The 23,588-nt window shown below is 41.5% G+C and overlaps 1 protein-coding gene across 1 annotated transcript in view; it reads left to right on the top strand.

The window, feature by feature from the left end:
- The window catches only part of snd1 (staphylococcal nuclease and tudor domain containing 1), a 176,049-nt gene that overhangs the window by 85,160 nt on the left and 67,301 nt on the right, over positions 1-23,588 (top strand). The gene's annotated exons all lie outside the window — the stretch shown is intronic.

Here is a 23,588-nt window from a genome sequence, read left to right as displayed (position 1 = left end):
ATGCTCACACTCTCTTGTTCTGTGGCTTTCTGGGGCTTTGTGTGGCTTAGGGGAATACACAGACTGCCCAAGCAAAAGACAGAGATGGACAGTGGTATCCCCGCAGCAACCAGGTTTTAACCCATCTCTCCCCATCAATAGTCCAGCCATTCCAAATCTAGCAAAGCTTTCCAGCATTGCTGTAGTGGAATAAAGCAGGCAGATGGAACACTTGGTCTCTCACTCCTGCTCTCTTTCTGGATGCTCTGTCTTCCTCTTTTTTTTTTTAATCTTTGATTTTCCTTAACTTTGCCTCTCCTTGCTCTCTAACCCTTCTTGTTTTGTCCTTTAGTGGAAAATAGAGGAACATGAATGGACTGCTGACGCATCCTGCTCGGAGCAGTGCTTTGGTTAGATGCAGTGTGTTTTGTGCATTAACTCCCCTCGCCCACTTCACCCTCACCTCTCCTCGCTTCCTGTCCTACTCTACTCACTTTTCGTCTGTCGCTGGGTTTACCTCTTCAAATAAAATCTTATTCCATTAAGTTTACATTTGCATCAGTTTTTTTTAATGGTTGCCATTTTTTTCTCTCAACAGTTTGATTTGTGTTTTTGGGGCTTATGGTTTTGGTTTAAGCATCTCATTTATCAACACTGCAATGGAGATTGAATTTATGAAGAATAAATGTATTTGTATGTGAGATTTGAAGGTCTCATTTCAGTACTGAGAAAGAACGATTGATAATGCAGAAGCAAAACATTTTCCGACAGCAGTTGCATTCTGTTACTCCATCCACCTTCAATCATGTATGTCTTTGCAGGTACTTAGAACACTCTAAACACACAGGCCTTAACCCTCAATTTGAGCAAAACTGCGCTCCAGGAAGCACATGGCAATAAAGGTCATGTTAAGGAAGGCAAACGGGAGAAAACAAGACATGCTTTACCTTCTTGCCGCAGGAGAGGAGGCAAAACAAATGCACCCTACTGTCCCATCACCCCTCTATTTCCAATGATTTGTACAAGCCTCATGTCCATTAAACTAGGAAGCAGTGTGGGTAATTGATGGCTGGTAAAGCTAGCTGTGACAGTGCTGCTAGGTGTGTGTGTGTGTGTGTGTGTGTGTGTGTGTGTGTCTTAAGCAGAGAATAAGCGTGTGAAAGAGAGAAAAGGCAAGGGAGGTGGAGAAAGCACGCCAGCTAGAAAAGGTCACACTGCCTGTAGCGCAGTACGTTATTCCTTCCGGCACGAGTATAGAGCCAACTCCTATATTATGCACGCACACACGCACACACACACACACACACACACACACACGCACACACACATTCTTTCTCCTTGACTTCACCGCAATTGAATAAGAATGTACCAGTGAGGTGGCAAACACATCAGTATAGGGGGATTTTCTTGTGTGAAGATTGAAAGGTTGTCTTTCCCTTCAAATAGGGATTCCCTTGTCCTACAGCCATGTGTGGGGTGATAGTGCTGTGCAACTGTATCATCTTCAGCACTTATTTTCAGCATTTGCAAAAACGCATGCAAAAGCAACTTGTAATAATAATACAGGACGCACAGGAAAAAATGCGCTGCTTGAAACCACATCTGCATTTCATTGATCTGTTGTCAGCTAAGTCAACCGCAAATAATGGCTGGTGGTTCTGTGTGTGATTACTGATGACAAAAATCAGATGAAGTACAGTGTGCATTCTGGCATGGCTAGATTTATTTGGACGTCAGATGGTACCTGTGCACTGTCCTGTAGGTGTGGTGTGCCACCACTTGATGAGCAAGTGACCCAGAATTAGTTCAGGTTGTGTTTTACTCACCCAGCCCAGAGTACTATCTAACCAGAATCATCCAATGACCTGAAACATGACCGGCACTGCCCAGGTGGCCCTCCGCTCTCAGTCCTCATCCTGCCTATTTTCATTTTCCTCTCTTTTCTGTCCTGGAGTTATCAGTGGACACTCACCTTTTTTACTAGTGATGGAGCCTGGGTCATGGCCTGTCAAACTCCATAATGCTCCACTGAACAAAAGCGGTCAACCCTTTGGGTTGGAGTTTGATCCTGACCCAGATTGGCCAACGTGGCTGGAAATGCTGTGATCACGGCAAGGTTTTCTCAAGGTCCAGCATATGTGCATGTGCAGCTCACATGGCATTCCTGACACTGGCAAAGAGGTTAGCCAGGAAAGCCTTTTCCAAGCTAGTGGCCTGTACCTGAAAAGCAAGTTGAATGTGTTTAGACATTCAGGGCAATGGTGAATTTGCATAACTGGCTAAGCTGTTACATTTGGAGTGGCTTTCAAGGTGTATGCCAGTATATCCACGGTGGATAGTTGCCAAAAGTGAGGTCAAACAGTTGCCCCATATGTTCACAGTGTAACAGACACTGCCTTGACAAGAGGAGAGTTGTCAGGCCTTGCCTCCAGGATTTAGTGACCAATGACGACCTGACGAGCTGTCAGATATGTGGTAACTTCACGCTTTCATGCCAGTTGCATGCCCCTGACCACTGCCCCCCTGCTTCACCCAGGGCCCCATGGATCATTCCTGCACCAGGCCTGTTGGGCACTGGGTGTAGTTTGGGGGTACTGAACGACCTAGTTTGGTATGGCTTGTCAGCCCTAGCCTTTCAAGGGGTGTATACAAACAGTACTGAATCCATCCCCTCGGGTGAGTGCTAGCAAATCTGGACTGTGGCCAGTCACATGTAGGTCAGCAGCCTGTGTCTGCTTGCATGTGTGTGCGTGTCAGTAGTTCTATTTGGGTGAATGGCCTCCAGTATGCTATAGCAGAAATGACAATCGGATTAGAGCAATGTATAGTCGAATGATACATCTAATGATAATGTCATTGCCTCTGCCATTGGCGGCATTCAAGGATTTACAGTGCAGATCCTCGGGCAATCCACATCATTTTGTGTGTGAGAGGAAAAGAGATTTTTTTCAAGGAGAAACGAGGCGCGTTATTTTTGGGCTTGTTTTGTGCTTTGTGAATTGTTACAAATGTATTTTGTGCGTTTGTCTGAACGAGTTTGTTCTAGGTATCCAGTGATGCCCGACTGGTTGATTGCTGGTGCAATGTATCTTAAATTTTTTTTTCCTCAGGCCACAGTATTTAAACGTGTACACAGCATACACAAAAATGTCTAATGCTGACCTTGAGGTAAAGGACCTTCTTCAGACACTTTGCTTCCCATTTTCATTTCAATTTCCAGGAATTAATTCTGCGAGAGATTATGTGTACACACACACACACACACACACACACACACACACACACACACACACACACACACGCAGCTATCGGTGTCCCAGTAAAGGCTTAAACTGCTTGGTAGGGGGATTTTTTTCTGTTTATCATTTCGTCATCCCACAATCAAATCATATGACAGCACACGAGAGATTATATTTGGCTTCTGTCTGGCCAATGAGTCTGCGTAGTTAGTCTGATTTCAGTGACCTTGTGTGGCCTCCACTCAAGCATAATACCAACATTTTAGATAAACCTTCATTTAACACTGACACTCTTTACGGTGGCTTTAATCTAGACATTTTATTGGGGAATTGTTCTGTTATTCAGTCTGCTGGCCTTCTGTTCTTTGTTCCCATTCTTTTACTGTCTTGGCCTTTGCCCACTTCTCCTCCTTTTGCTATTTCTATTTTCTTTCATCCTCTTTTGACCTCTTTTGTTCTTAATTTCACTACCCCCCCTCCTCTCTCTTGGTCTCACTTTCCTCCTCAAAACTGCTTCTTCCTACCATGTTCCTTTGGGTCTACTATTTGCAGGACAATCTCAAGTTAATTGTGTTTGCTCATTCAACTGTCAGTGCGTCTGTCTGTGTGTGTGTGTGTGTGTGTACATACACTCCAAAGAGGGCAACATCAGGTCATAGCAACTGGAGGCACATAGTAAAAAGATGAGTGTTTCTTACCCCCCCCCCCCCGTCATACTGTGTTGTTCAGTGTTTGAGCTTCGCTAGCAGCCATTGTCTCCAGACTAATGGGCTTCATTATGATGAGCTGTGTTCATACAGGCTGCCAGAGCAGGGATTAGCCCTAGTGCCGTGTTAGCTGGATGCAGAAGAATGATGATGCTAGGTCTGTGCTCTTAACCAAATCAGCAGGAGACATGATAGTGACAGATTTATCAAAGTGAGTGTCTTTTAAAGTTTGAAAATTGATTAAAAAGCAAAAGATTCTTTACAAGATGTCCTTAAAACATAGGTTTAGTTGTTAGTTGAGTCCAGAATGTTACAGGATGCCCTTTTTGCTTTTTCTCACCATATGCTAATGCTCCCCATGTGTTGCTCTGGCCGTGTCGTTGGTCAGCAGGCCTCATTAGAATTCATTGTGCAACCCTGTATGTGCGTTCATCACAATGTTGCCTTGCCAACTGCCGGGCCGAAGGAAATGGATGTCTCTTTCTCTGAGCAATGTGAAGGTAAAAACATAGTAATTCATTGCAGAGAGAGAGAGCCTAAATCTTGTAGACTTAAAGCTTCTTGGTAGCAAAGGTCCTGTTCTCAACGTGATCCATCATCTCTCTCCTCTTTTATATCTTTCACTTAGTCAAAACAAAAACTTATTATTGAGCAGCAAATGACAGTACTTCCATGTCTGGTTTTGCATTAGCTGTACTTATCTGAGCTTAATTGTTCCATTGAATAAAATGAGCAAAAAAGTGATTTATTGTGCTTAGTAACTTATGCTTCATTGTGCAGTTTTTGTCTTGCCTTTTACAATCACAAACACAAATTTTCTCGTGCTGGAGGTAATTGGATCAACCATTTGCTACTTTAAAAAGGTCTTCATTTCCCTCTAATGCTTGTTTTGCCTGTAGACTACCTGAAATCGCTCAAATCAGATTGATTTGGCTTCTTGAGACACTCCCTTGTTTTTATCAGAGTGAAAACATTACATTTCCTCTCCCACTGTGAAACCTCCCTGACCTTCATATATCCTCCACCCCCGAAAATCCGGTTGACCATTACTTTCTTTGCAGTATTTCCATGAAACTATTAATCCTAGAATCTCCATCAGGCTGCATGTAGGGGAGGATTAGCCCTACTGGGGCCTTTACCAGACCGAGGGATGGGAAAAAAAGGAGAAATGAGCTTTTCGTTTTCATAGAATTCACCTGTATACACCCAGATTATGCCAGCACTGTCAGCAGAGACAGGTTGAGTGCGAGCACACCACTAATCTTTGTTTTTCATGGGCTGCTTCTTTTGTAATCTAACTCATCTGTCTAGTTTACCTTGTGCCAGGTATATGGATGCACACACTGCATAATATTTCAAAAAGCTTCCCTGATCTTAGAAAGCAGTCTGAGGTCTTATTTTCCAATTTCCCTCCAGTTTGGATTTTATTTTTGACTGTCTGTGAAATGACTTTTGTCATAATAACAGGAGTTGGGGTTTGGAGATAAATCTTTTTTATCAATAGGTGTAAATTTATGGATTCCTTTACATATTATGGACCCTGGAAAGATGGCAACATCAGTGGTTGACAGTACCATGCAACCCTGTTGAGCTAATTCTAGTGAATCGCATACAGGGGAGCCAGTTCAGCCAGCACGGTAACAAATTTGTGAGGCGGATGTATGTGTAACTCCAGTAATACAACCCTTCAGCAGTTGTCCCCCCATGCAGGTTGGCGACAGTGGAGTATAGAAAGGCTTAAAAGTTAGGAAAAAGACTTGAGGTAGATGTTGACATCATTGCTTGAGGAATATAAAAAAGAGAAAAAAAGTTGTTAGAAAGCATATTTGGATATAAAAAAAAATGAATGTGCTATACAGGCTAAACAAAAAGTACCCCAAACATTTCAACCTACCAGTCCTTTCAGGCCCTGCAACCTTGCATAAATGTGTTTTCATAGCAGTGCAATCAGGTATATCCCCTGGAGGTAGGCTGCGGGTGGGGTTCAGCAGGGTTCCAGCTATGAATGAGGGGAGGGGTAAGGGGGGCAGCAGGCAGCACTTTCTAAATTGAAGTCAATAATACAGCAGTCCATTCTATCACAGCCATTCCACCCACACAGTCACTAAGGGGAGCAGAGGGTAGGATGTCGATTGAGTTCTCCAAAGTACCAATACGCATGACATGGGTTTGTGTGGGGGAATGCGTATGAAGGGAAATACTGGTGTCAGGGAAGAAGGGAGGGACACATTTGCTGCACAACCCACAAACACGAAACTGTTACACACATACAGGTGTGATTGACTTCTCTGACGCCTGATAAGAAAACACATAAAGCTTTGAAGCATTGAGAATGGATTAAACCAACCCGCGTGGGCCTCAGTGCTACATTGAAGTACTTCTATTCTACATTTAGATATTGCATAAAATCTTGCTAATGTGGGCATATCTGAGACACACGCACGCTGAACCTTATTTTGCCTTTTATTCTTGTCTTCTGCACAGCTTTGGGGGATTAAAACTGGCATGTCAGACCTGTTCTGAGCAGAGGTAGGGAAGGAAACCAGTGAAGGAAAATAATGGTAGAGGGTGAACATCTGACTGACATGGCCTTGTGTTGCGATGCATTTGTGGTAATTTTTCTATTTTTTTTTTTAATCTGATGACTGCTATGTAACAGCAATACACATCTGCACAGTATGGAAGAGGACATGCTTTGTTTGGGAAATTGCACTTTTTGCTTACTTTGTGCTGAGTGGAAGATTGTGTTAAAAAAAAAACTTGATAGGTTGCATTTTTAATACTCCATTTTCCCAGTGGTATGCTGCTGACATGCTTAGGGGTATTTTGTTTTTCTCAAACAAATGGGATTTAAAAATATAAGTTAATTTATAATTCACTTCCTATAGTTGGTAGAATTTTAATCCCATATGTAACTAACCCTTTTTTAATTTGTGTAAGAGTATACACAAAATATGTCCATTGGATGGAAACATTACTGTCACTGACTGTCCCCAAGGTAACTTTTTTTCAGAAAGACTACACAGTTGTCTCATACAGTCATGCTGGGATACATGTCTGGGGTTATTATGCGATGAAATATTTAAATGTTCCATGATATCAAGTGAATAGACTAAATGTATAATGTAGCTATTCTATTCTAGCCTTTAACTGTTGTAAACATAAACTTGAGAGGAATGGGAGGCTGATGAATCTAACAAATGTTCAAAAAACACGCAATAAATCTTGGAAGACCGCCACAGTCGGTTTGTAATACTTGGAAATTTATTGGACGTATGTGCAAGAGGTCGAAAGTCACACACGCGATGAAGCCAAGAATCTGATGAGGGGCTCACCTACCGAATATGCTTACCATTTTCTCTGCCATTTCATGAGATGTCCCTGAGCATTTAGCATAGTCTGGACCACACCCTGATGGTGAGAAACCTGTCCCTTCAGGGATGTAATGGCTTGCAGCTGCGGGTGATGCAAGCATGATCTATGTTTGTCTAAGGTATTCAATACCAAGATACAATCATTGTCACGGTCATCCCCTGGGCTGAGATGAACCATGCAGGAGCTACAGACAGAGATTGTGATCAATTTCACAACACCTCTGACCAAACAACAGCAAGGAGAATACTTCTAGGGATCATACGGGCGTAAGCGGTCGTGGCCGAATGAGCCCATTCCTTCCTAACAGACACTGCAAGCGTGCCTCAGGACGTTCGTCTATGGGACAGCTTTGGGGTTTTGAACGAGCTGATCTGCCATTCTGGCTGTCCCTTTTACACAAATGCTGATTCGGCGCTGTGACTACCTTCGCTGCCGGATCAGATGCAGAACAATCTGTTCCTTCGTTCCGTCTCTTCTAGAGACGGTGAGGCATAACAGCGGCATGATGTTCCTGTCTCGAAAAAAGGCTGTAAAAAAGGGTTACAGCCTTTATACTAAGGAGAGAGCACTTCACCCAGGCTAGTAGTTGAGTAAAAAAAAAAACAACTTAAATTAAATAAATACTTACTTTTTATTAAATTTCAACCTACTGCACATCCAGGTTGCAGACCATGTCTCGCAGTCAGGAATGGCCAGGTAAATTTTTCCCATGATAACCCCCCACCCATACTTGTCTTGATACATGGTTGAACAACGGTAATTTGCCCAAGTCAGGCATTGATTGCGCCCATTGTTTGCATTTCAGCTTTCAGTATGGATTTGCTGTGTCTCTGTGGCTAATTCAGAGTTTTTACTTTTAAGATGGCTTCACATTATTGTGCCGAATCAATGAGGGCACTACTCTTATGGACTGGGTTGAAAATGTGTACGTCTGTTACACCTCTGTGAGGTGGTCACGGGGGATGGAGAACAAGAATAACTGATTCACAAACCTTTTAACGAAACAAATTTGGAATCTGTGTCATGCACATTTTGTCTGGAGGGGGCTTTGCTTACCTACGTGCAAGCTGACGCTTCAAGGGGCGTCATTTGTTCTTCTTCGATGCCTATCACCGTTTTGTCATCCATCTGTTCACTGCTCAGCTGTGCAGAGCAATGAATGACAGAAAGTTGATTGAACGACTGAGACACATTGGTTTTAAGTTTATTTTTTGATGAAGCTATTGAGCTCACCATTTCCTCATTCAGTAGAAAAACCTCAAGACAACAGCCTGCAGGCATTGGGATTTACCTCTTAAAATGTGTTGCATGGGTTTCCAAGCAGCAAGCCTGGGCAACACAAGTGCTGAGCTGGCTACAAGAGTTTTGTTGCGGTTAACTGTATATTGCAATAGTAGGGTGTCTTCTCTTCCCTGTGGCCACATTGTTTAAATGAAATATGAACATTGTGTGTGCAATTGTCACAACAAAACAGGGTCGTCTGTCCTATTTGGAGATACAGTTGTCAAACCTTATACCAGGTGGAGTTAAAAGTACTCCTGTGCATTCAAAGCCGAATTTATCAAGTACAGTTATCTCTGGTGTGTGTGTGTGTGTGTGTGGTATAGAAATTAATACAGGGTTGAGATGTGATAAATGTGTGTGTCTTTTTCGCAAATGTAAATGTTTTAGAATATGACGTGATCCCAGTCCTAATATGACCCCCCCTTTTCAAGACTTTTCCTTTAAAAAAAAAAAAAGCCTTAACCAGGACTTTTGGGGCTCACTTGTTTTACAGGTATTGGGTGCCACCTATTCTTGAGATGGACTGATATGTAAAAGTTTAAATCTGCATTAAAAAAAAGACAAGCCCATTTTCCCAGGTCTATTTCCAAGATATAAAACACCGTCGGAACAATACGGTATGTACAGGCGCTAAAAGTAATCGCTGCTTTGTTCCGACTGAGGATTGAGAAGTCACAACATTTTGAAACGGGTCTGAATTAGTGGGCTAATGTACGTATTTGTTCGCCAACATCACAGGCATCGCTGAAATTGCTCAGAAAAAAATCAGAATCTTAGCCTTTAGTTTCACGCCTCTAGAATGTAGATAAATTTGGCTTTCTTGCCACAACAGAAAAATTTCTAGGCAAAAAAACTAACTAAAAGTGCCTTTTTCCACCTGCCCCAAAAACTCCAATGTTGTGTGAGACCGGGGCGACTAAAAAAAAAGACTTCTTAAACTTGCTAGATTTTTTTTGCATCTTTTAAACCATGAAGAAATCATTTGTATTACTGTATTCATCTATCGATCCTTTGGCCTAACATTTAGGAAAAATAGGTGATGGCCTTTGAAAAAAGTCTCAGCTAAATATCCGTATCATTCAAGAAACAAGGACAGCTACCATCTAACTGCAGTTGAACCCTCAAAGCTGATTCTGATTTTCTACGTCTGTGGTGTTTATCAAACAAAAGGCTGACATTTTTGACTATTTTACTCTATGATTTAACCCGTGTGATGACTTTGAGTCATGAGCTGGACTCATGTCTCATGTCCAACTTGACGATGGAGCCGCTAGTGGTATGAAGCCATTACCGCTGCTCTTTGTAACATGTTATTCTCAAACATACAGTAGATGTGTCAAGCAGTGGGTCATGACACATCTTAATTATCACAAAAATGTTAAACATGTAGCGAGTCTTCCCTTGGAACGTCTTCAATCATTTCTAATGCTATCTTACTTAGATTTGTGTGCTTAAAGCCCTGAATGAAAGTAGAACCCCAGATTAGCTTTATAGAATCTCCCCCCCCCCCCCCCACACACACACACACACACAGCATTTTCAATGGAAAAAGATAAGAAATGTCCATAAAACTGTGATGAACCTACTCCGACAGTGTAGTGACATCATTTGTCTTAAGGACATTTTTCATGCCCTTTTGTTCATGTGCCCTCATTAATTATTCAACCATCTTGCATATTGTACTTGATGGCATTGTAATGTATCGAGCTGTGAATTAGCAGTGATCGGTTTGCAGTCCGACTCAGGTCAGCCACATTTATTAAGACGCTGCCAAGAGGGAAAAACACAATGTTGACATCATGACTAAGTCAAACGTGCATTTGAATTAAACTGAACATTTTAATTTTAAAGCTTTTTAATTTATTAGGAATCATGAGACATACACCCCCCCCTCCCCTTTTTAAGTTTACCAGTAATGCACTTTGATTATGTCTATTAAAGGGAAATTAAAGTAACATAAAAATGTCACTGTTCCAAATGTAATTTATAAGGTTATATAAGTTTGTTCAGATTGAATATCTAATTCAAACTTTTTCCCCTCTTTTTCTTTCATTGCTTGTCCCTCTGCATCTTCCATCTCTCTTTTTCAGCACGACAGTCATGTCAGTGACTGTCACAGTAATGGCAGTCATTAGCAGCATCTGCATTTGCTCTGTTTTATGAGGCGGAAAGAGGAGTAAAAATAGGGAAGACAGGAAAAGAGGAGAAAAAAAACTCGCACCTTCAGACTATTTCGTTATTTGTAGCCTCCTCTTCTCTCTTGTTTCAATCTCATTGCACAAACATTAGTCCCATTTTTCTCCCTTGTCTCCTTATTATGGAGGCATTTCGATACTCAGTCTTTTAACTCGTTTCTATTTGTTCTCCTGCCACCAGGATAAAACAGAGTAAAGGGATGATTGGAAATTTACAGAGAGAAGTGATTACAAACTGGTGTCACGGGACCGTTAGCAGAGATGCTATCGATGCACTCCCGATACAGCTGTACCATCTGAGCAGTTATGTTCTGCTGCAGAGTCCCAGGCAACAGCACATCAACACATGGCTGCGTTTGAATGAGAACCAGTAGATATGCTTTCAATAAGTTGACGAATAAGCATAAGCTTTATTTCAGTTTGAGGTCAGAAAAATATAACTAAAAGTTAATTTTGTCATGCTTTCAGCTTTTTTTTTTTTTTTTTTTTTTTAAATGACATTAATTTAAACAAGCAGAGATTCAGCAGTTTAAAGTTTACAAAGTGTTGGTTATTTATCAGAAGCAATGTAACTTTTAATTGGCATTAGTAGCTCACCCGGTTGGACATAGCCATGTATGTTTTTAGCAAGTAATATAAATGACATCATCTGGGGTTGTGTGCTTCATTCATCAGATATTTTCAGCTAGCTCACCGTTAGCTGTGGGATGTGTTTGATGGACCTATGTAGCATTACTAGTGTAACTAGTTTGTAGTTGATATGTTTTCCTTTGTCTGCACTTTGTGGGGATGGAGGCGAGCTGATGTAGCCTGTGACAGTCCCGGCCACAAAGGGGAAAAGAAGGAAAAGTGAGGTTGAGGCTCGAAACAAATGCTGCGTTCCATTTTACTCAGCAGTGGCATCAACAAAAATACGCTTAGAAATGCAACGCGAGTGTCACCAAATTTGCAGTTCCAGGATTCCATCTTCCCCCTTGTTCCTCTTGTTCCCCTACACGGCAAATGTAGCAGCCGACTCAGTGAAAAGTAATGGGAGGGGATGACGGCTAACATGCTGTTGTATGTGATTGGAGTAAAGACAACTGTGACAGTTGACTGACTTCAGATGCTGTTTCTCTTTGCTAATTTTGTTCTGTTGATGATTATTGTGCCAAACAAACATCGGTTTATCCATGTTTTCTTGAGTAGATGCGCAGGAATCAAAGGTTGGAAGTACACCAACTCTGAACTATTGACTCTCCCATGTGCAGGGAAATTCATAAGAATCGTATTGTTTTCCTGAACTAAATATGTCCCCTCTGTTCTTACATGAAAAGGTTCAGTACTTGATGGTTGATTACCTATTTGTGTGTGTGTGTGTGTATGAGAGAGAGAGAGAACAAATACATTTGCAAAAAAGGAATAAATAAGGCCAAATCGTATTTGCTATTGAATTATCATTTGTTGTCTAGCAACAGACAAACTCTATGACTCCAAAGCAGGTACGACTTGGATTGAATCATTCCTTTCACTCCTACACACACACACACACACACACACACACACACACCACTTCATTCCACGATCTCATTTGGTGATCGTCAGCTGCCATTTACGAGATTAAACGTACAGAGGGGTTGAGCTGGCTTGCCAAAATTAAGCAGCGATATCGCCATCTTTTTCAAGAGGGTTTATCTTGCACACTGCAGAAGGGGGTCAGATCATTTCTCGTGCTACCTGTTGGCACGGCAGGTATAGAGTTGCTGCCTGTAATAGGGTCTGTAAATGTCCTTAACTTGCACAATTAGGGGAACAATTTTTTACTGTGATTAAAATGAGTAATCCTTCAAGGCTTTGCCCATTTGCTCTGTCCCTTTACACCTTCCACCTGTTTCGAAAATTAAATGTGGAACTAGAATAAACGCCATTAGATGAAGCGGTAATGTCTTTCGGCTCATTGGATTCCTGGCAGCCTCACCTGCACTGTTGAGTCTTTACTGTACAACTGTTTTATAGCAATATGGAGTACCTCTTCACTTGCTCATCTCCAGCACTTTTCCCGCACTCAAAGCTCAACCCCTGCCTAACAACTCTCCAGCCAGCCCTAGCAACCGGGCAGAGCTTCTCCTTTTGACAAGCACACAGAAATAGACAAAACGCCATGTTGAAAAATGCCACTGTCGTCACCCCCCCCCTTTTTTTCTCCCTCTCCTTCATTCTCTCACTTTGTCAGCACAGACAGTTTGGGAGGACAGAAATGGCTTTTTGAGTGACACAGGCTGGCTATGCCATTTGCTGTGTCAACTGGTGGAAGAGGATAGAAAAGGAGGTGGAGACAAATGATTATGGCCTTTTCCATGATTGTCACGCGGCCCCTTTCTCACTTTCACTCGCCATCTTCTCCATGTGAGGTCACGGTAGTCAGAGTAACATCGCCACAATACCAGAAGGGTGTGGAAATGTTTTGACAGTGCCAATGCAGCTTTGTCTTCTTGCTCTCTGCCTTTTTTTTTTTTTCTTCCAAGCAACAATTCCATAAATGTGCTTAGTTCAGACTCTTAAATGAGAACATTTACAAATTCTTCTTATTCTCTTTTTTGATTTATAACCAGAAATGATGAGTCCTGTAGTGTTGGATGGACAAAAAAAAAAATGGCTCTGAGAAATTGTGATGAACATTCGTCAGATTCTCTTGATGTTAATGCAATGTAACACTGTGTAAAAGTCAATTAATGGCAGTTTATGTCTTTGACCAAATTGCTGCAGTATATAGCACTTAGTGCTAAATCAACGGAATTCTATCCACATCTTCTTGGAAGTGCTGCACCCAATTCCTCTTTGGGGAACAATTTTATTTGAGCAAAAGAAAAAAAAAGAAGAAGAAGAATCTGATGTGGTTGTCACTCACTATCCTGTGTTAGACAAGATTGCTGCTGGGTTTTCTTCCATGCCACCCCCCCCCCCCCCCCCCCTCCCCAAACACATAGGACTATCTCGGGTGCAATGTGATAGTTTTGTCATTGTAGACACAGAATTATAAATATTTAAAATTCCATTATGAATTCTTTATTTGATTCATAAAGCTTCAGCAAGCGGAGCATGAGTGAGGAAAAAGGGTGTCCGTGTATTTGATCTGAATTACTGCACTCATTGTTGGGGGATTTGACAAACGCGGAAGGTACGGTAGACTGTGTTATCATCTTTACAGTTGTAAGCCTCAGAAGAGATTAATTAATAAACAGGATTATTTTGGACGAGTGCTGTAAATGACAGTCGGCACATCGTTAACCGCACCGTCCTCATTACAGCAGCGAGTACACAGGCCCAGTATTAGCCTGAATGTTCTTTCTCTACCTTACATGTCTGCGGAAAGCCACTGGTACCCTCTCCCCGATGTTAACCATTTTCAGTTGTGGCAAAAATCCAAATGAGAAATTGTGTTCCTCTGTGATTTGCTTCCGATAATGCCGCCCCCCCATGTTTCCAAAATGCAGTTTAGGTAGTTTTCCTTTTGTTCATTTTTTTCCCTGTCTTGATCTAAGATTGCTACAACATATTGTGGTGTTGATAAAAAAAAGAGGAAAATGCACCAAAGGGGAATGATTTTGGGACATTTGTTTTAAACATGTACTCAGTAACTTAAAGCCCACTTCATTTTCCCACCCGCACCCTTGAATCAACCAGTTAAGGGGAATTATCCAGTATTAACAATATTACAAATGTGGCTCGATATTAATCGACTGGCATGCCATGTTGCCCTTCTCTTAAAAATGAGATGGATTGTAGTTATTGCTGATATTGATTTTAATAACTGGTCTGTTAAGGCCCAATGCGGTGCCATGCACCTGCTCAGCTGCCTCTTGGGCTGTGTGTCAGCCGGGCCTTTATTTCATCTCGATAACAAAGGATCTATAAACCAATTTAACTAAAGGTTTGGCATGATTAGCTTTGCCGATCCTTTATTTTTGGTCCTCAAACCTTCCCAGATACAGTAGGAGTTTGATATATAAAGTGTGAATTTAGTACAAAATCGCAGGACCAAAGGTGTTTTTAGGTGCTGAACTGAAATGGGAGGCCGCGGCAGCGAGATGCGGTGTGAGAGTAGAAAGATCAAGCTCCCTCACAGCAGTATCGATCCATCAGGTCAGATAGAGAGCGAGAGGGACTGACTGATGTTGAAGCTTGTCGGTCATTACATCGCCATGGGTCTTGCATTACTTCATCACTGACCAACTCCTAGCCTCCTAATTATTTTAAAGTGGTGGGGGGGGTGGGGACTTCAGGCAGCACAGTAAGGTGATCACTTTGGTCACCCAGCATTGGAAATGCCTGCAGGGTCTACATTTCCATTACTACTCAGTATCACCTTGTTCTTGCATTTGTAAATGGATTTCCAAATGTCTAAAATGTGTAAATTTACATGTTCTTTTACTTTCTATGACTCCAGCCCAACAGAAAGTAAAAGGGCCATTGACATTTCAGATTGCAGATCACCAGCATAGCGCACATTCATTCTGACAATAGTTCACTTAAAATGCCTACAGTAGCACAGTCAATTGAACCCCCCCCCCCCCAGCGGGAGATCTCTCCATAATTTATTGCTTTAGTTTGGTCGTCTACTGTAGGTCATTTGCAGAGGGACAATACCAGCTTCTGCTCTGATTGACTCACTATTGACTTCTGTGTTCTCTCTCTCTGGCTTTGACTCATTTTCTGTGAGGGCGTCACAAGTCTTCCGAAGCTCTTTGAAAAGACTTCTCTGTGTACGATTAACTCTTAGACCTCAGACTTGGCTTAGTGCAGGCGGAGGCTTAGACTTGACCAAAAAAAAATAAAAAATCATTCCAGCTGGATGAAACCTGACAGATGGTGGACTTAAAAGACATCTTTTAAATTTGGTGATATTTCTAACGGGCTCTTATCTGAGGCATGAAACCATCCTAGCATAACCTGCACATTAATGCCTGGATATAATTACGAATTCAAAAAGACGAACGGGTAACAAGGCCAAATCATCTGTCTGAATCATCTTTTCGCGTCTGCATTGGTATATCCTCCTTTAACCCCCTCCACCAATTTCCCTTTATCTTTTTTTTCTGTCAGAATAATAATGTGGAGTAAACATCAATTGTCCATTGATGAAAGAAAAACTCATTAATGGCTATCAGGCAGGTTTAATGGTGGGGATCATGCTTGTTTGGCTGACCGTAATGGCTCTGGCCATTTGAAAAGCTATTTGACTTTTCTCCACCTTGCCACCGACAGACAGCAGCCTGCCACTGACAGTGATACATGGGACCCCCTGAGTCGCATTGATCACTCTGGGAGAGTCTAAACACACATAAGCACACACACACACACACACACACACACACACACCCCACTCTTGTCCAGTGTGCATGATTTACTACGTTTCCTAGAAGCAGTCATTGTTAAAATGGGTCAAAACAATTAAAAACATGATCAACATTGAGGGATTTATTCATAAAAGATGTTTTTTTTAATAGAAATACAAGCTTGCCTCTTACCAAAAGAAAAAAAAAAACAAAAAACAAAAAAGCAAGCACATGTGCAGCTAGGACAGGCCATCAAAAGTGTTCCAGACAGCTGAATGAGTTAATCCCTCTCTGCGACCCTTCAGAATTAGAAGTGAGAGACTGTGTTTTGTCCGAAAAACAGGCGGACAAGCAGAGAAAAAGCACTCAAAAGCATAGGGGTGGAGGCATGCAACATTTACTTTGCTGTTGTGCCAATAAAGTATTTGTATCGCTTAATACAAGGACTGCCATAACTTAAGACCAGGCGAGTAAGTAAGTCATTCCCAGAACAGCCCTTGTGCTGCTAAATTGTTTTCAAAAAACAATTTAGCCATATTGAGACACACTTCAGCTCTGCAGGGATCATCATAGGCAGCAATATTCTACAAAGGTGAAGCCCCTTCTGGCATCACACGGTAAACTGAGCCCTTCACTTAACATAACCTCTGCTCTCCATGTTTATTATTGTACAATCAAAGGTACTTCCAGTCTATTGTCAAGAACGGCCCTGTCGCTGTTACAACTTTTCATCTTTGCTTATGGACATGGGAAACATTTGTTTACCGGCGTATTCTACAACATTCCTCTTCCAGACTTAGTTCGATCAACATCTGACAAATAGCTGTCCATGCTGGCCTGTGGCCTGGTCGCTAATGAACCAACCTAGTTTAGTATTGGTCGGTCCCAGAGCTTGGCCCTTTTGGCCTAGTGTTAAGCTGTGCTGCCAGTTCACCAATGCAGGAACAGTCAATAACTTGCAACCACAGGGACCCTATGGGCTTAGGATGGCTGATGCGAAGCTTCACCTGATCCAACCTTTTCATCTCCAAAAGAATACCACTCTTTTATTTATGGTTTGGCTGAAGTAGTCTTTATCTTCCAAGGTCATTTTTCAAAGTAAACCATCGTTTTCCTGCATTGTTTTTATTCTATTGAGAGAAAGTGTTTAATTTTTTGAGGTCAGCCAATATCTTTCAGCTGTGCACATAACATGACAAATGGCTCCTGTCAGAATGATTCTTTTGGCATCGAATCATTAATTACGACAAATTAGGGTTTAGGGCAATAGACTGTGTCGGATCTCACTTCTCAACTCTGTATACAAATAAACAAAAACATAATGAGTAAAACCATACCATGACAAAGCCTACTTCCCAATGTGCTGTCTGCTGGAAACTAAAGGACGAGATCAGAACGGTATCAATGGGGTCAGTTCCTTCTTGGGTTCCTGACAGACCAAACTGCAAACTTGTAATATGTGTTTTGGTATCTCTATCCTCAAGACACAATAATATGAAGCAACTAGAATAAGTATGTTCTTCCGCTTAATCAGAAGCCCAGGACACATTTGCTTGCGCAAGAATGTCACCGTATCCAACCCCAAGACCGCCTCTGAATGTGGTCTGAGCAGTCTTGGAATCTGGAGACACATTAAAGTCTCTGAATCTCAATCCAGTCCTCATTTGCCTTTTAGCCCAGTCCCCCCCCCCCCCCTTTTTTTTTTTTTTTAATTTTCTTGATTTGGACCCCAAACTACTAGTATGACTCCACCCTCTTCGGTTCCTCTCCCAGGGTGACGACCAGGACTCTGCCTGTTCCCTCGAGTAGCTGCTATTGAGCTTCAGGAGGTTGTCACTTCACAATGATGACACACTGTGACTTAAGCTTTCTCCCTGTTCTCTGTAATAATGGTCTTGGAGTGAAGAAAGCACACCTCTCACTGCAAATTAGCTACTTGAGTCATGTCAGGATAATGATAAACTCCATTTGCATCAATCAAATTTCTTTAAAGTCTCTCTGTATCTATTATGAATCGTTTTTGGAATCATATCCTCGCATCTCTAGTTCTAATATACCTTTTTTGTACTGGGGCGATACACAGTTCATCAGTTTGCAAGCTCAACTCTTTAACACAGACTGCAACTGTTCTCCCCTGTGTGCGTGTGTTTTTTTTTTTTTTTTTTTAATTACAGGCCCCATTAACACACACTTTACATCCTTGCCTGATCTATGCCATTAAGGGATCAATAGAGGTTTGTTTAATTCATTCATTTCTTCTTTTTTCTTTGTAGAAGGTGATCTATATTTATGGATTTTTACCCATACCAACTAGCCCTTTCTGATTAGTCACATGCTAACACACTTAGCTGTTTTCTGCCTTAGCATTACTGGTGACGATATAGTTAGGCATTTAAAAAAAAAAAAAAAAGAGAGAAAACCTCTGGGGGGGAAAAAAGTGTTTTATCATAATTAAATAGTGTACTGTATGTATGTTTAGGGATTTACCTGTTTCTGTATTTCCCAGTTATGCTGTGCTACCGTGTTCCATTAAGAGCAGTTTATGGAGCTTGGTAATTTTCATACACTATTGATGAAGTGCTGTGGTATGATTGTAACAGGATGCCACGTGGCTCCTGCTTCTAAATCGAACGACAGCTCTCATCTTGTACACAAACACATTCAGGGTGTCAAAAATAGGAGCAGCTTGTCAGTTTTACCTTTTTATCCCTCTCGAACTTTGAGTTTATGACATACATGGTGTAGTGGTGGGTTTTTTTTGTTTTGGGGGGGGGGGGGGGGGGGTTTGGTCACGTGTCACCTTCCTATAGCCAGTCCCTCAAGAAAATTGCAATTCTGCGGTTGTGTAACTTAATGCGAAATTGGCCAAACTCCGAAGAAAATGCTGGGTCTGGAACATTTACAAAATTCGGCAATAATTGAAAAAAGGTGCATTTTTCATGGAGTGACATGAATTCTGACGCATTATGGCCTTGCGCAAGCATCCATGTGAAAACAACGAAGAAGCCAACCTGTCTCATTGAATACATGAATTTCATATGACCTTACAGTTGCAAGAGATTGCACTCCCGTGCTGCTCAAACTGACTATTGCACGCCTGTGCATACAGTTTTGTGGTTAATTACTCTGGGTTTCATAATAGAACCACTGTTTGATTCTTGTTCATTAAGAATGTATGCACTTATTTTATAGCAGGGGTCTTTTATTTAACAATTTAGAAAAAAAAAATGTTCTCAGCTCCTTCTGGGATTTAGAACGTCACCATAGGGAGTAAATAAGTAGAATTCTATGTAGTAACAATGGGGGAGGCAATCCATATTTTTCTGCAAAAATCAAACAAAAAAATAATCTGCAATTTTTTTTTGAAATTTTTGAGAGAAATTGCCACAGAATTGAGCATTTTGGACTGTAGCAATCCCAAAAACAGCTCCGTGGAATCCTTGAGGGACTGCATCGCGAAGCCAAAACAGTTCTTTTTGTCAGAACTGTCATGGCTTCCTGCAGCGGTCTCATTAACGGTGTATATACTACTCAGCTATCATTCCGTTATTTTTCTCCATCCTCATCAGTCGTCTCAGACGGTTTGATTTCGTTTGCAGTTGAGCTCTGATTAACCGTCTCCGCCAAACAGACACACCTTCACAAGATATTGATTTCTGGTTCAAATCTGATCAAGGTTATGGTTTTATTAGTTGCTTAGGGGGGGGTAAAAAATATATGTATCCTCGAATACAGGTCTGTGTCCACTTCGAAAAATGAGCCTTATAAAGCCATCAGATGGGGCAATATTGCAAGATGATGGACTTCACTTGGATGGGGCTCTACATATCCCCCAATGGAGTTTTCACGCAAGACTGGGCCGAGAGAAGTGAGACTGACCTGCCAACACTCTGCTTTTTCTACTTAAATCCACATGTGCACATAAAGGACAAACTGTCCTTCTCACGTGGCATTCATGGCTCTGAATAAAGTGTATAGAGCGATTGATTTTTGTAAGTGGATGAGGAAAGTTGGGAATATGAATTAGGGCACAGAGACCATCTGCCCGCTCTCCCCCGTTAGTTCCCTTTTCACTGCACTTAGCACCTAATTCTTGGGGCTTAGGATCACTCATTGCTTCAAGGTTTGATCCCTTTGCCCCGGAGCCCACACGCTTCCCCTCTCCATCACTGAATGAAAAACCTGGAAGAGTCACGGCTGTGTCAAGGCCTGGAATGATAGAACATTCACAAACACAACAAAATAAAAACAGAAAATGTTTGAAAAGTTATGGAATTTTGCTTCATGAATGTCTGCAAAATGGTAATTGACTGGGGGGGGGGGGGGTATTTCTCCTTACATGTTAATGCACATTTGTGTCATTAATTTTAGCTAATCAGCCGGCAACAGAATATCTGGTCATGAAAACTGACGTCAAAGCTGAATGGATGAACCATGAAAAGTTTTTCAGGTACAATTGTGTTTGAACTGTGACTACTCATGTTTCATTTGATCCGTCTGAGTCTGGAGGGTGAGGGAAATGAGCAGTAATTGTAGGACAGAAAGAAAAACGCAATACTGGCCTCAGGTACCTGTTATATTTGGACACACATACACACACACACACACACACACACACACACACACACACACACACACACACACACACACACACACACACTCCGATTAACTGTGATGAACACTTGACCCTGTTACTCCAGTCTGCAATTCCACTTAAGCATGCAAAAACAAACCTAAATGACGATCATGGCTTGCGCTGTTGAGTTGGCACTTAAACTGTTAGTTTAACTATTATTTTAATATGTCACGTAATTTTCTGGCAGACACAGATACACACGCACAGATTTAGCACTGTAGCCTCCTTGTTGCTTAATGAGAATAAATGAAGACGTGCCAGACTGTCTCCACCTACCAGTTTGCTGGTGTTCATTGCTGACATTTGCACAGTACAGGACACACCAGCTCACACTTTTCTCTCTGTCACACACACACACACACACACACACACACACACACACACACACACACACACACACACACACACACACACACACACACACACACACACTCATGCAAACTTGAGTGTACGTCCATGTTAATGATGATCCACTGTGCTTACAGACCAATTGTACTCCTCCATGGTTTGCATTATTTATATAGACTGTTGTTTTCCCTCTGAGAGACAGCAGAGCATATAATATATGTATTAAGTAACAGATGAATATTCTTTATAACTTGTGTGCCACTTGGGTTTTTACATGACTTGGGTCCTGATTTTTGCCCATTGGGTATTTAAAATTGCTTATTGATAAAAACTAATTTCCGTTTCCTCCCTGTGTTTAAATTAGTGGGTTTTTTCAATTTATATTAGTGCATATTTTGGCTCTGACATAGATTCCAGTCTTTTATGTAATTTATTTTTTTATTTAATTTCTTTCTCACTTTCAAACAGTTAAGTGAATTAAATCTGCCGCGGTTTAAAAACATGCCCTTAGGCCAGGTTTCACTTCAATGCTACCAAATGGCTTTGTCTTCTTTACTTGAATGACTGCAGCAGCGTATGTGCCTGCACACACAAACATGTGGCTTTGTGTATGCTTATTTTTATTTATTTTTTTCCCTTTTCTCTCTTTCCATCTACCGCGTCGACACAATCCCGGCATTTATGAGATTACCAGAGCCCATTTGTGTTCCGGCGGGAGCCATCTTGGCTCGGAGGAGGCCTCCGCTGGGAACCATCTGGGCTCGACTCAAAGCAGTTTCCACTCTGCCTCCCCCCCTGTCCTCTCCACATTGTCACCAAAGCTATTTACTTTAAAGTGAGGAGGAACCCAAAAATCCATGTGGGTATTTTGTTAAAACTCTGAAATTTAGTCCTGTGTTCTGGGATGGCAACGTTGTATTCATGCTGTTTTCTAAGAAAAGAGTGAGGAGAGGTTATCGGAGCAACCAAAGGGAGCAAAAGAAAAAAAAAAAAAACGTTGGCATGGGGGTGCAGTGGTTAGCGCTGTTGCCTCACAGCAAGAAGGTTCCGGGTTCGAGTTCCGGCACGGGATCTTTCTGTGTGGAGTCTCCATGTTCTCCTCGTACCTGTGTGGGTTCTCTCTGGTACTCCAGCTTCCTCCCACAGTCCAAAGACATCAAGAGGGGACGAGGCTGATTGATACTCTAAATTGACCGTAGGTGTGACTGTGAGTGTGAATGGTTGTCTGTCTCTATGTGTTGGCCCTGTGATGGACTGGTGACCTGTCCAGGGTGAACCCCGCCTCTCGACAGAAGGTTGCTGGGATAGGCTCCACCCCCCCGCGACCCTGAACAGGAATAAGCAGTAGAAAATGGATGGAAAACTTCGTCACATTTCTCAGTGAGTGTAGAGACAGCAGAAAACAATTTGCAAATTCGTCAGTAATAAAATTTTTACCTGAAAGAAGGGATGTCTTTGCAAACAGTTTTAGAAGTTACAAAGAATATAAAGGTTTGGTTTCTCTACCTGGCGGATTTAAGTTAATTATTTATTCTTCTACTCTTTCCAGTCTATTTAGTCAGCTCTAGGTTCTGCAGCTTGTCGCTAACTGAACGTTAGCTGCTCCTTGAGGCCAAAAATGACATTAAGAATGAACCCAAACTGTAGAGTTGGTGGGTGGCAGAGCTGCTTATTGTCATATTTGGATCCATGTAAGGAATACTTTGAACTAGGACTGAACGATAAATTGAATTTTTTTTCAAGAGTTAAGGCCCATGCAATAACTTCAGAAAAGTCTAAAAATTGCAGTAACCCAATCACAAAATGTATTCAAGGCAAAATCTGCATGAAAACAAATGACATATTGAAGGGCTGCAGAGATTCCAGCAAGCAAATATTCTACAGACACATTTCTGTGTTTTTCAAAAAAAAATACAAAAACATACGTCCTTCTATTCATAAATCAAATCCTAATGCATTTATACATCGTTCAAAAATACCGTTCAACCCTTTCAGATTACATTCATGTTTTCATCATTTTGTCGAGTAAAAATGTCAAAGACCAGCCGCAACACAACTCAAACCCCCTTCAAAGTGCCTTTTAACTAAATAGCTGAATCAAAAAAAAAAGATGTTTTAAAGACACAAAGAGCAGCATGTCAAAAGCAGAGGAACGTGACGGAGGAATGATTGAAAACACTCGTCAGACAAGCGGTTGAAAACGAGCAAAAAAAAAAAAAGCACAATAGGAACGGCTGTGAGAGAAAGTGAAAGCTGCTCATTACTGACAAAGACTGCTTGAGGGATAAACCAGCTATGATCAGTTAATTTTTCAGTGATATTAAGTGTGACATATTGTACCAACACAGCATTACTTTGCTGTCTTGGTATTGATTTAAAGCGTCTCCAAGCCGATATTATTCTTTCAGTGTAAAATTGGGCCTCTGCTCTCTTCTTATACATTCATTTTCCCGTCGTAATATCAAATATAACCAATTAATTACCCTTTTCCAGCTTCTTTTCTGCTTCCA

The sequence above is a fragment of the Aulostomus chinensis genome, chromosome 4 (genome assembly GCF_037954235.1).
Source record: "Aulostomus chinensis isolate RoL2024-O1b breed Wild chromosome 4, RoL_Achi_v1.0, whole genome shotgun sequence".
Taxonomy (NCBI): Eukaryota; Metazoa; Chordata; class Actinopteri; order Syngnathiformes; family Aulostomidae; genus Aulostomus; species Aulostomus chinensis.
The sequence above is the reverse complement of the archived record's forward strand: the minus strand, read 5'-3'. Positions and strand labels throughout refer to the sequence as shown.